Here is a 12,841-nt window from a genome sequence, read left to right on the forward strand (position 1 = left end):
CTCCTTTCTTTCACTGAAGCAGATTCAAACCATTCCCCAGAACTGAGTTTGACCATTTCACAAAGTACTGTAGCATTTCAGCTGTATGTAGTGAGATTACATTAAAAAAAAAAAAGTCCTAACAAGTTATTCACTGTACAGGTAGCTAGAAATAGAAATTTTATGATAATGAAATCCCTAGCTAGAGAGACACACCAAGCACTTTCAGTTCCACTGCCAGACTAAAAATTCCATGCCCTTAACATGTTGTTTTTGGTGTCTTCTAAGATAGTTTCAGGCAGGCCACAGTCAGTCTTAATTGAAAATTATTTGCATCTAAAATAGTACAGTATTTACCCTTTTCTCCTTTTTTTTGTGATTCCCACCCACAAAAGATTGTAAACCTACATTATATTAGTATTGTGGGTGTGCTGAGAAGTTTTTTTTATTTTTATATATTTTATTTTATTAGAATATCCAGTAGTAATTGATTTTATTTGCTCTATTAACACACAAACAGAATTGGAAAATGAAATTTTACATAGTCCAGTTATGCAGTTCAATCCAGTTTCATATATCATTATCACAAGTGGAATTCAATTAAAAAAAAAATTGGGCTGAATATTTAAATAACTTGTTCTGATGCTTTGAAGCAAGATTTGAAGTAAAAACTATTTTCCAGGTCTGTTCAAATAGTAATGGTTCTATTGCTTTCTGGAAGTAAAAAGCTTTTATCCATGTAAGAACACACTAAATTTTACTGCTCAGTTATCATTTGCCCTACAGGTAATTTATCTTGTTGCTGATTTTTTTCTTCCTTTAAATTAGTGTATTGAAATAAAAGCTACTTGATATGCGCCAGAAATAATTTAGTTTTTGTCAACACCTGGTTATATATTTTTGTAATTATAGATATTCTGGAGTTCTTAATTGAGAATGATTTATTTTTCTACTTACTCTTTATATCTTTCTTCTGAAAATACAGTTTATATATAAAACATCAGTGGTAAATAAGGCAGTAGGGAGGGATATCAGAACAGTTATTTTTACCTTTATTGAGGATGTTTCTTGTGGTAATATCTTTTGATTAATCAGCCTGCATGCAGCATTTATTTGCTTATAGGCCTTTGTGGCTTCTCATATGTAAGATGATATATATAAATAATAATAAAAAGTTTTATATAGTTGAGATTTTTAAAAATCTGTTAGTTTACCTCCTAGACGAGTCTTTGACTCCATGAGGTCTTGTTTAATAATAATATATCATTAGCCCCTATAGAGGTGATCCCAGATCTTTCAATTTATTTGTCTGAAGCAGTACTGCACTCTTAAGTTTCTATTTAAAGTAATGAAGGCTTACCTCTTCAAAGGGTGCCCAGACATCAGAAATGATTACTTGAAGCCATTCCTTTGGAAATGGAGAAAATTTGAAAGGATGGAGGCATCTCCATCTGTCAAGTAATGAAAATCTTATAAAATAAATTGCAGCAGTAGGACATGAGTATGACAATAAATAAACATCCCCATTATGATTAATCTGTGTAAATTCAGACATAATTCTGATATATATATGACACAAAAAAAAAGAAAGAAAGAAAAGCAGAAATTACACACATATAGTGCAGCCGTCAGCTTATGACTGTAGTAACAAACACAAATGTAGAGGTATAAAATTCAAACCAAAATATCTCATTCCAAATGGACAATTATCTTAGGCAATGCATAACTGAGACTACATATATATATATATATATATATATATATATATTCACTTGTGTTCATAGAAACCACATCACCTGCTATAACCATGTTTTTTTTGGTAATTAAATTTGAATGCCTATTTGAAAAGGGATGACACAATAATTGTCACAAACAATGAAGGTAAAATAACATTTTTATTGATTAATTGATATTTGGGTTTTAGTAAAAGATGTGACATAATTAGGAAATGATAACAAATATTTCAAAATGGGGTGGACAGTGATATTTTCACTGGAAAAAAATACCAGTATCAAAATGTTGCTCAACTACACAGTTTTACTAACATTCAGGTTCCATACCCTTATGTCTTCTTGGCTTCTTGTGTATTTCAGTTTGGTACCACAAATTCTCAATGGGGTTGAGATCTGGGCTGTTTCCTGGCCACTAGTTGCTGAATCGAGTGTGCATTGAGCCACTTATTAACCTGCAACAAAAATGAAAACTTAAGTACTAAACTCAATTTGTATGGTACATTTTAGGGTTATAATAGTATTACTTGCACTTTTTGCCCTATGACCAAGGGCAGAGTCATCCTGAAAGATTCATTTCGTCATTACAGTAAAGTCATCACTGATAGTAGGCAGCAATTCTTCTACAATTTTCTGGTAATTTGTGCATTCACTGAACCTTTTGTGAAATGCAAGCAAGCAACACCACGATACGACATGCAGCCCCAGATCATCTGAGAATTTGACTGTTGATACCAGATAGCGAAGGTTGAATTTTCCCCTCGATTGTCTTTAAACTGTCTGCTGCTGGCACCCTGCAGGTTAAACTTTTTCTTGTCAGGGAAAAAAAAAAAAATCATTCGTTTCCACTGATCAGGGGTCCATTTGGCATGCTATTTGCACCAATTTAACCAAACCAATCTCTCTCTCTCTTTTTTTTTTTTTAATAAGGATCTCTTTTTAGGGCACCTGGCTATCAGTCCCTGTTGAATGAGTTTTCTCCTGACAGAGCTTGCCACAACTCCAGTTTGCTCTTCCCAGTCCTATTTCAGTTCTCCAGACGAGGCAGAGCTGCTTTAGGACTCAATCATGGCATAATGTAGTCAGTGGCTTTCTTCCTGTCTCCTCCTTCAAAAGTGAAGGAGGAGACAGGAAGAAAATCCTGTAATCAATCTATCTGGCAGTAGATTGACTACAGGACACCCTTTTAATTATTTCACAAGAGGAATAGCCTCTCTATTCAAAGCTTGAATCACACTTTTTTTTCTGCGAGGTGTTAACTGCATGCAACTAGCCATAGTGATCTCAGCACGAAAATGCAAAAAACTAGCTCTTGACACCTATTTATAGCATAAAAAATTCTGATGCAACAGCAGCAACTATTACATTATACAGAAACCCATGGGAATGATAGAAAATACTAGTGGTGGTGGGCGGTAGATGGCGTTGGTGTAGTTCCGGTTCATTGTAGTTGGTGGAGACAGAGTTGTGGAGTAAGCCCTCCCTCAATGAGTCTTAGACTCCCTGGAGGTGTCACATAATAGTAATATATATATATATATATATATATATATATATATATATAGTATAGCAATCAGCTTGTGACTGCAGTACCAAACACAAATGTAGAGGTATAAACCTCAAAGCAAAATATCTCATTCCAAATGGACAAAAATCTTAAACAGTATGTAACAGAAGCTACATAAGGATCAAAAGTCTTGGATTTGATTCTCATTAGAAGGTATTATTGTAGTGAAATCTTCTAGTTGGTGAAAGTGACCATAAAGTGATCACTTGGGTGGTGCCCAGCCATATCAGGATTTGTGAGAAAGGGTTATATATGGAACTATATATAAAGTGGGTGATTATGACAAACTCAAGATAGCTTGCAGTGATATGGAATAAGGAATTGTGAATGGGAAGGAAATCACTGCTGCTATCTTGCAGCAATGATTTGAGTATATCACAAGGAATGACTTGAGTATATCAATGACTGAGTATATCACAAGGCATTTCATTACAAACATTGGAAGGGGCTTAAGTGGTGATTATACAGATGTTTGCAGATGATGCAAAGTTGGGGAAAGTTAAATCTGAGAGATTGCAAAAGCATTCAAATTGATTTGGGGGAAAGCAAGTAGGGTTTCTTTTCCTGAAATCTGAGTTTTAAAACAGAGTTATCTGCCATAATCTTGGTTGAAAAGTCTATACATCAGTTGCCACAAACTCAATACTGGTGGTGATTGAGGTGGAAACAAGACTCCAAGCAATATCCAAAATTTGGGGTTGAAGAGTTCTGCTTCTGGGAAAATAAAAGGTATAGAAAATGTATTTATTTTTATATTAATCCAAATCAATTGCATTGTCTGCAGTAACCAAGGGGCTGTAGCATGGATACTGGTATAGTACAGATGTATTTTTTATATATTCATCCTAGATATTATCAGTTCTTCCAGTTTGGCCAAAGTAGACCATTTGCAAAAGCAGGATCCCATAGTTTTAGCACAACAAGCTAACATTAAAGTTTAAGGACAGTATTTAAAAAAAAAAAAAAATGCAATCAATTGAATGGAAACAATTGACTAGGTGTTCAAAGAGTACAGGATACTAAAGAGCTTCACAGTCTCAGTTTACATGGATGCTGTACATCAGCCAAACATCAACCATATCAATCAACAGACTATGGAGTAATGGATCAAATTATACTCCTTTTGCTAATGAGGCAAGTGTGAGTGTTGGACATGCTTAATACTTAAGCACTTTGCTTCTGATTGTGAAGAAGTCTGGGAATGGAGGTGCAATGCTTTGAAGTCATGGAAATTGAGCTGCGACACCTACAGAAATGCAATGTAACAGTTTTATGAAATAGACCCTGTATGGGTTTCATAAATGAAAACCCATAAAAGATGCTATTATGACATAGTTTGAGGAAAATGTAGAAAAATTAGGTTGGTCTACATGTAGTCTACATTTATTCTTTTTGTTATTTATTCTCTTTATTTATTGATCTCATACATGAGAAATTGGTCACCTGTAGTACTCAGTAATATGAATGAGTAGAAATTTGAGAAGAAACCCATTCACATTTGATTTGAAGATTTGTGGATTGTATTATTACATAACACTCCTTGGGAAACGTGCGAGGGAGAGTATTCCAGAAGAAAGCAGCAGAAAAAATGAAGAAGAAAATTTGTGAGTTTGAACTGTGAGAAGTTGAGTATCTGCTGCACCATTCAACAGATTTGGTAAGAATGGAATTGTTGATGTCTGTTCATATGAACAATGACCATGGCAGCATTTGTACAAGGAACAAGTAGCATGACTGTGTGAATTGGTGAAAGAAAGAAGTCAGTACTTTATCTGTTCTTTACTGAATCAAGTATATTTAGAGAGCTCTTAGGAGTACCATCTCAAATGTGAGAACAGTATTCAATGGTGAGCTGGACTCATGATTTATATAACGTAAATAGCTTTGTTTGGAAGTAAAATAATGTCCTAAACAAAAGAGGAATCCCATCTCTTAGCATAAATGTTTGTGGTAAGAGATTTAATGTTAGGGTAATCCTATGAAGAGAAGTCCATTCTTGTCTATATATATCAGTGGCGGCTCGTGGCTTGAAATCGTGGGGGTGCTGCAACTTTTAAAATATACATACACACTGTAAATGTGTTTGGATAAAATATCAAAATTATGGTAAAAATTAAAAAAAAAGTTAAACATGAAAAAATTATTTATTATCGATAAAATTATACAGTTTAGTATAATTTAGAATTACTTAAAAATAAAATCCATTATCATAACCCCAATAATGTTCTAAAATAAAAACTGTAACACATGTTATGTCTGATTGTAATGTCCAAATATTTAAAGAGATGGAGTAAACACGATAAGCACTACGAACACTCTACCACTGCTGCAAACTGCATATAAACAACTAGAACTGTGTGACGGGCAGTGCTGCATTACGCTAACAGGCTGCATCTCACTATGACGTGCATATGCTTGCATGCATAGCAATATGATACTGTGGTAAACACAATGCTGCTAGCGTCCTTCGCCCTCCTAAGTGCTACAAGATGGATTTTTATTATTTTTTATACAAAATAAGCGAATTGTATAGGATTGTTGATGATAAAATTAAATATTACAAGCAAATATAAGTAAATTAATATATTTATATATTGAGAAAAATTGGGGGTGCTGCAGTTCTGCAGCACCCCCAACATAGGGAAAAAAAATCCTTTTTTTTTTCCTATGTGAATAACATGGGATAATTTTGCTAGAATCAAACCCATTGAAGAATTGTTTGGAGACCAGAACTTAGGATAGTAGAAGATATTCTGGAAGTAGTGATTATTGACAGAGTAGGTTCAAGTGAGCAGAGTTTGCTATCTTGTCAACAAAACAGCATTCAAATGTCAACTCAATCATTCATAGAAGAGTGTAGGTGAGAGCACAAAGCCTTGTAGAACCCCCAGCATTAGTAACAAAGAAAAGGAACTATCATGTGTGATGTGCATCCAGTGTTGGAATATGGCAAACAAGCAGAAAACATCAGATGATAAACTGGATGGAAGCTTACATAATGGACCTTTGTACCAGACCTGGTACAAAGGTCCATTATGTAAGTATATCAAGTATTAATAACCAGTTGTGATTCACTAAACTTTAACCTTTTCCATGATATTTGTCCAAAGATGAGTGACATACGAGCAGATCCCTTGCTGATCGACAGTAGCAGAATCCATACTTCATCTATTGATACATTGGACAAATATCGTGGAAAAGAAAGTTTAATGAATCACAACTGGTGATTCACTAAAGATAACTCTGAGTAGTTCCCAAATTTGAAGAAATTTGCTTGTAAATTTATCTCTATTTTTGGGACACCGTATGCGAACAAACTTTTTCCCGAATGAAATATATTGAGTCAAAATAATCCGATGAACATTTGAAATCGCTACTTGTAATTAGCACTTCAAAATTTGAACCTGAGTTTAATAAGATTTTAAAAACACAAACGCAGTTACATCATTCACGTCAATGGTTTTATTATAATTTATGATAAAAATATGAGAATTTGCTGATAGTATTCATTGTCATTAATATATGATAATTTAATTTCACATACTCTGTAATCAGTTTTTATCTGCTTTCAATAAAACTCATATCTAGTTCTAGAGTTTTTTATTACTACAGCCCGCTGAACAATGGGCTGAAGTACCCAATGTGGCCCTCACGGCGAAAAGTTTGGAGACCACTGTTCTATATCATTAATATACAAATTGAACAGAAGTGGCTCTGGTACAGAACCTTGATGTACTCCATTAGTTACTTGAATTCTCATAAACCCCCATTCCACCATATACCACCCTCTGATGTCAGTCAGTCCCCCCCCCCTCCTATCTAAGCCTCCTGATATCCATTCACATATGCTCCAACTTAAGCAATAATGTTCCATGAGGTATTTTGTCAAATGCCTTTTCTTTATACAATTCTACTGTCACTATTGTAGAATGTGAACAAATTACTCAAAGACCTACCTTTTACAAAGCCATGCTGTTCACTGTAGAATATCATTCTTATCCACCTATTTCTGAATTCTACCAATAGCCAACTTTTCCAATGCCTTAACCACCACTACACCTGAACTACTAATCGATCTGTAATTTGCTACGTCCATCTTGGGCCTGCCTTCATATAATGGAACTATCTTATCCTCCTACTCGTGGAATCCTACAGAGCTGAGACTTACATTAAACAATTCTGATTACTTCTAATTCACCTACCTCAATTCTCTGCAAAATCTCTACTTAGATTATACACCACTGCAAAGTGATTATTCTGTAACTCCACTACTGCTGCTTCAGTTACTTTCCTGCAAGCTGCATCTTAAGCCTTCCACATAAAACCCCCTTCTTAATCAAGAAATCCACATGTTTAGCAACCTCCCAGAACAAAACTACAGGACCACTTTGCCCGATTGGAGGTGAGTTGGCCTTTGATGCTATTACTAGGTCTAGCACTCTCATGCCTTCAGAATACATGCAATTTACAGACAAAAAATACTAGTTGTGGTGGTGGGCGGTAGATGGCGTTGATGGAGATTATTGGTAGTAGTGGTGGAGACAGTTGTATATATTGGGTGTCCTCCTGCGACGAGTCTTCGGACTCCTTGGAGGTGTCACGAATAATAATAATACCTTAGTAGCTGTTTTTGTCATATGCTCTTTTAGTTAATAATACCTTAGTAGTTGTATAAATTCTATTTCCATCCTACCATATGCTGTTTCTTTTTCTAATGTACATCATCATAGTTGAAGTCCATGATTATCACATGACCTGCACCCATTTTGCTAATCTGCTGATATATGGCTTCTATATCTTTCTGAGTACTACCTGGCCTATAGCAGCAACCAACATCATATTTGATCTTGTTAACCTCAATCTTGCAAAGTACAGATTCAAATGAACCACATCATCCTCAGACCTCATTCCTATTTTAGTTGGTTGAAATTCTACAGATGTCATTAGCAACCTCCTCCTGTCTTATTCCTTCCATCTTCCTTAAATATAAATATACAGCATCCCATCATATTCTCTCTCACTAACTGTATCATCCTCTGTCAACCAAGTTGCATTTATGCCAATATCTCTCCAATGCCCCAAACTTCTTTATTTCAGATGCTTCTGGTATTTGTATGCATGAATATCACCATGCCTTTGGACCCATAATTACTACCCTTGCAAGATGTAATGACTAACCCATTTGGATTCGAAAACTTTGAAACGTATTTGACATTGTATAATAATTTCTTAACTCACATTCATTTGTCCCAGGGGTGGCAGACCCACACTAACTGAATTTCTCCTAACACCTCTAGATTCCCTGCTACCGTGCCTCAGCATAATATAATAATAATAATAAATTGAGTAAACCTTGTTTACTAACAAAATGCAGAATATGATTGCATACAAACGGATTTCCGAGTAATTAGAAGTATGGAATTCTTTTTGGAGATCTAATTACACTTGATTGGGGGTTCAAAGTTAGTTTTCCCAATTATCAAAATCGATTGCAAATAATCATTAGATAGGCTCGTGATAAGCACGACTAAGAAATAGGTGGTACTCCAAACACTAAAAATTAGCACTCAGTGTCAGCAGCATCGGATGCAGCATATGGCAATTAGAATGCAACATACAATATGCAAACGAATGGACATGGCTGCCTCACATTAACGCTATTTATTCTATGGATATTGAAATATCAGTTTCATGACTTTGTCACGAAATTCATTTAAAAGCCATCCCTATGTCATGAGCCGTACAATAATAGGCGGTGGGCTGTAGTTTGCTGGCTCCTGCTTTAGAGGGAACTGATGCGAGAAAAATTGGATGGTAATTTAATGGTAAATATTTGTAAATCCTGCTTAGGAATTCGTTGTATGTGGGCTAATTTCCAGACTGTGAGAAATGTGAAATCGTGAAAAGGCAGTGCAGAACAAGAATTAACTGTAGAGCACAAACCTTTCAAAACAGTCTGAGAAATGCCACGAGGACCACAAGAATTTTCGGTATCTAATTTGAACATGATTTCAATTACATAGTATCCCATCACAATTCCTTTTTCAAACTCCATCGGTTCCCTTCTCAGTTATTTTATCCAGATATGGTTGCACTGTCTTGTGAGCAACACATTCTTCCAATTTAAAAAAAAGAGTGGCGAGACAGCTGCATTAATTTACTGTGACCCTTAATTAGGAAAATTTACCCATCCCTAAGATTAGTTGGTCTGGATTATGGAGTGTCTATACTAGCAAATCATAATGACCATGATTTTTGAGAAAACTGAATGCGAGTTTGTTGGCTGCTTTTTTCATAACTTTTAAAATAATGTGCATGGGCTGGTTTCGATGCCGTAGGAGAGATGATAGCTAAGTAGATATTTATCACAGCATGTCAGGAAAACACCATCAGTACAGTGAATTCTTGTCTGCCATTTAGAAAAGAAATAAAAAGAAAACAACTAAGGAAGGCATGCAATGTGCAGTGCTTGATAAAGTAAACACTCTGTTGGGGACATGAGTTGAAGCTGGATGACTAGTAGGGCATCACATGATGGTGATCATAATAATCAACCAGATACTTAGGTGTGTCATTCTGCAAAACAGTCAAACTGGCTACACATGCAATTAACAGACATGATGCACTGAACTTCCTTAGATGTGTTGGCTGAAACAACTAAGGTAGGAAGTTGAACTATTTATAGTTTATCTGTCTGTTAAAGGTTGTTTCTTGCTTCTGGCAGGATGACACCATATTGCACAGCAAAGATTTTAGGAATGTTACCAGAGGCATTAGGGCTACTTTAAGATTTCACAGGCCTTTTCAGCAATGGATCGCAACCCAACCTAGCTTTTATGGAATGAGGTGAGTTGCTGTTCAGCAACTAAGGTAGAAAGTTGAACTATTTATAGTTTATCTGTCTGTTAAAGGTTGTTTCTTGCTTCTGGCAGCAAGAAATTGCACAGCAAAGATTTTAGGAATGTTACCAGAGGCATTAGGGCTACTTTTTAAAGATTTCACAGGCCTTTTCATCAATGGATCGCAACCCAACCTAGCTTTTTTTGGAATGAGGTGAGTTGCTGTTCAGCAACTAAGGTAGGAAGTTGAACTATTTATAGTTTATCTGTCTGTTAAAGGTTGTTTCTTGTTTCTGGCAGGATGACACCATATTGCACAGCAAAGATTTTAGGAATGTTACCAGAGGCATGGCTACTTTAAGATTTCGATGGTTTGTCGAAATTCTCGAATTTCGACAAACTCAGAGATTGTCGAAATTCTAGTCGATAGTCATGAAAATAATTTCATGACTACAACCAAATGTGGGCATAAATTTATTGGCAGCATACTAAGAAATTATATCACACAAAAATGTGTTAGAAATTTCTTACAAATTAAATTGCAATATATGTTTGGAAAAAGTCAAATTTCCTAAGGATGTTAAGGAATTAATGTACAGCGCTTACAGAAAACTATGCAGAGAGACATTCAGTATGGAATATGTCCACTCCAAACTGAGATACTCTCACAAAGTCGCACCATGCTTTGCACCAAGTGATTCAGGAGTTCTTGAGGTAAACTGGCTCACGCCTCCTTTAGATCTAGCAAAAGGCTTTTTTTTCTGGAGGGGAATTTCGAGCAGCAATGCATCTCCTAATTATGCCTGAAACGTGTTCATGGGATTGGCAGCGTGCTGGCCACTCGATTCGATTAATATCCCTGGTCTCTAGAAGTATCTATTGCTCTGGTGCGTGGAGTGAGATTGTCATCCATAAAAATGAATTATTTGCTTACAGCACCACAGAATTTCAACATGACTTTCAAGAACTTCATTGCAATATCGTTCACCACCATCATAGTGCCCTTTTCCAGCACTTGTAGCTCCGTGCATCCTTTAAGCATGCTGCCACCGCACACCATGACCTGAGCACCGCGATATCTATCGCTTTCAAGAATATTCTCGCGATGGTAAGCATTACGCCAGATCAAGTATCGTCTAGAACAGGAGGAAAGACTAATTTTCTGTGAGTAAGAAGTGGTAATGGCTTGGTTAAATATGAATAAAGTGAACAAATACATTGGTGTATTAACAACGAATTCAGCAAAGATAAGATATGAATATATTCAATATATTAAAGAGCCTGTATAGCTCAGTAGAAGTGGCGTTTGCACTCTACACCAGTGGTTCCCAAACTTCTGGATGTCAGGGCCCCTTTGCAAAAATTAAAATATTTCACGGCCCCCTCGAAAAAATATCGCAATATAGACATATAATATTTATATTCAATACAAAACATACACAGCGAATATTGTAAAAATCAAATGCAAATATTACATTTTTTGCCTCTTACCGTTTGGTTCTGAAGACGATGCGGGCTGTTCTGGTAAAATATGAAATACTGTCCTTTTTTTTTTTTTTTTTTTGAGTCTGTTTCTGATTGTTCGCGGGAATTTTTTTTTATTTTTTATCAGCCACTTATCCATCTCAGGGTTAAATTTTTTTAACGTAGAATAGATCAAATAATATCACCACGTACCGATACTGGCACACCACAGACTGATAACATGAAATTAGTGAATATTACCCGAATAAGGGAATCCCCGGACCAGGAACATTTTCCTCTTTTGTGACTTTTCTCCCTTTACGGTAATTAAGCCTAACGCGAAACAGACAGCAAAGGAAGGTTATTAAAACGTGCATGTGATTGGTGCGGTAATAACAAAAGATCATGCAACCGAAAGATAAAAGCATAGCTGACAATTGAGTTGAAATGCTAACTCTCTTCACCCGAATTCCATATGCGAAACTGCCATAACATTCATTATATATATATTACTTAGTTTTAACACTTTTGCGAATTTTAACACGTTCGGTTGAATTTTATTGCTGCTTTTGGAAATCGAACTCACACACATCTAATTAATAACAATAGTTTTTAGTTAGATACTGTGTTTGCCCATGCAACATATGGTTTTGTTTCAGTCTATACAGCATAGTTTCTGTATGAGGAGACCTGTGATTCATTAATTAGTGCGTTTTTATCGCAGTTGTCTCTAATTGCACTATTTGTTGAGAAATATATTACACAGACTCCTCTTACCTTATTCACTGGCATAATAAAAGTACTTGTTTTTATTGCCTCTGCAGTATAGTGGATGTGTTGTTTACCACTGCAAGGAGTTGCTATCTCCCCACATGAACTTGTTTAAGCTTTTTTTCATGTGTGAAGTATATGCGAAACTTTTATTGGTAACAGAAAACTAGCTCGGATGACAGTGATAATATAAAACGAGTTTTGATATGTATATAAAGTCAATATCAACAGTCCCTGATTAGGAACTCGTGATGAAAGGGACAGGAAGATTTGGAGCTTCCCTGGAGAGCTTTCGAAGTAAATACAATTAACCACTGCTTTGAAATGAAACATATAAATAAGCAATATTTACTAATATTCATTAAGCGCCGAAATACGCAGGAAGCAAAGTTTGTGAATCAACACCAATGTGTGAAATTTTCAATTAAAATATAAAAAATAACAAAAAGAAATAATAAAAGTTAAATATGTTTCTTTTAAAATAAAAAAAT

The 12,841-nt window shown here is 35.4% G+C and overlaps 1 protein-coding gene across 1 annotated transcript in view; it reads right to left on the minus strand.

The window, feature by feature from the left end:
• Positions 1 to 12,841, minus strand: part of LOC150104851 (uncharacterized) — an 867,921-nt gene that overhangs the window by 503,718 nt on the left and 351,362 nt on the right. The window contains exon 5 of the mRNA XM_090395079.1: positions 1,340 to 1,430. The gene's annotated coding sequence lies outside the window, so the exon portion shown is untranslated. The remainder of the gene's footprint in view (positions 1 to 1,339; positions 1,431 to 12,841) is intronic.

Source organism: Typopeltis vanoorti, chromosome 7 (assembly GCF_054136105.1).
Source record: "Typopeltis vanoorti isolate ZY-2024b chromosome 7, IOZ_Tvanoo_1.0, whole genome shotgun sequence".
NCBI classification, from domain to species: domain Eukaryota; kingdom Metazoa; phylum Arthropoda; class Arachnida; order Uropygi; family Thelyphonidae; genus Typopeltis; species Typopeltis vanoorti.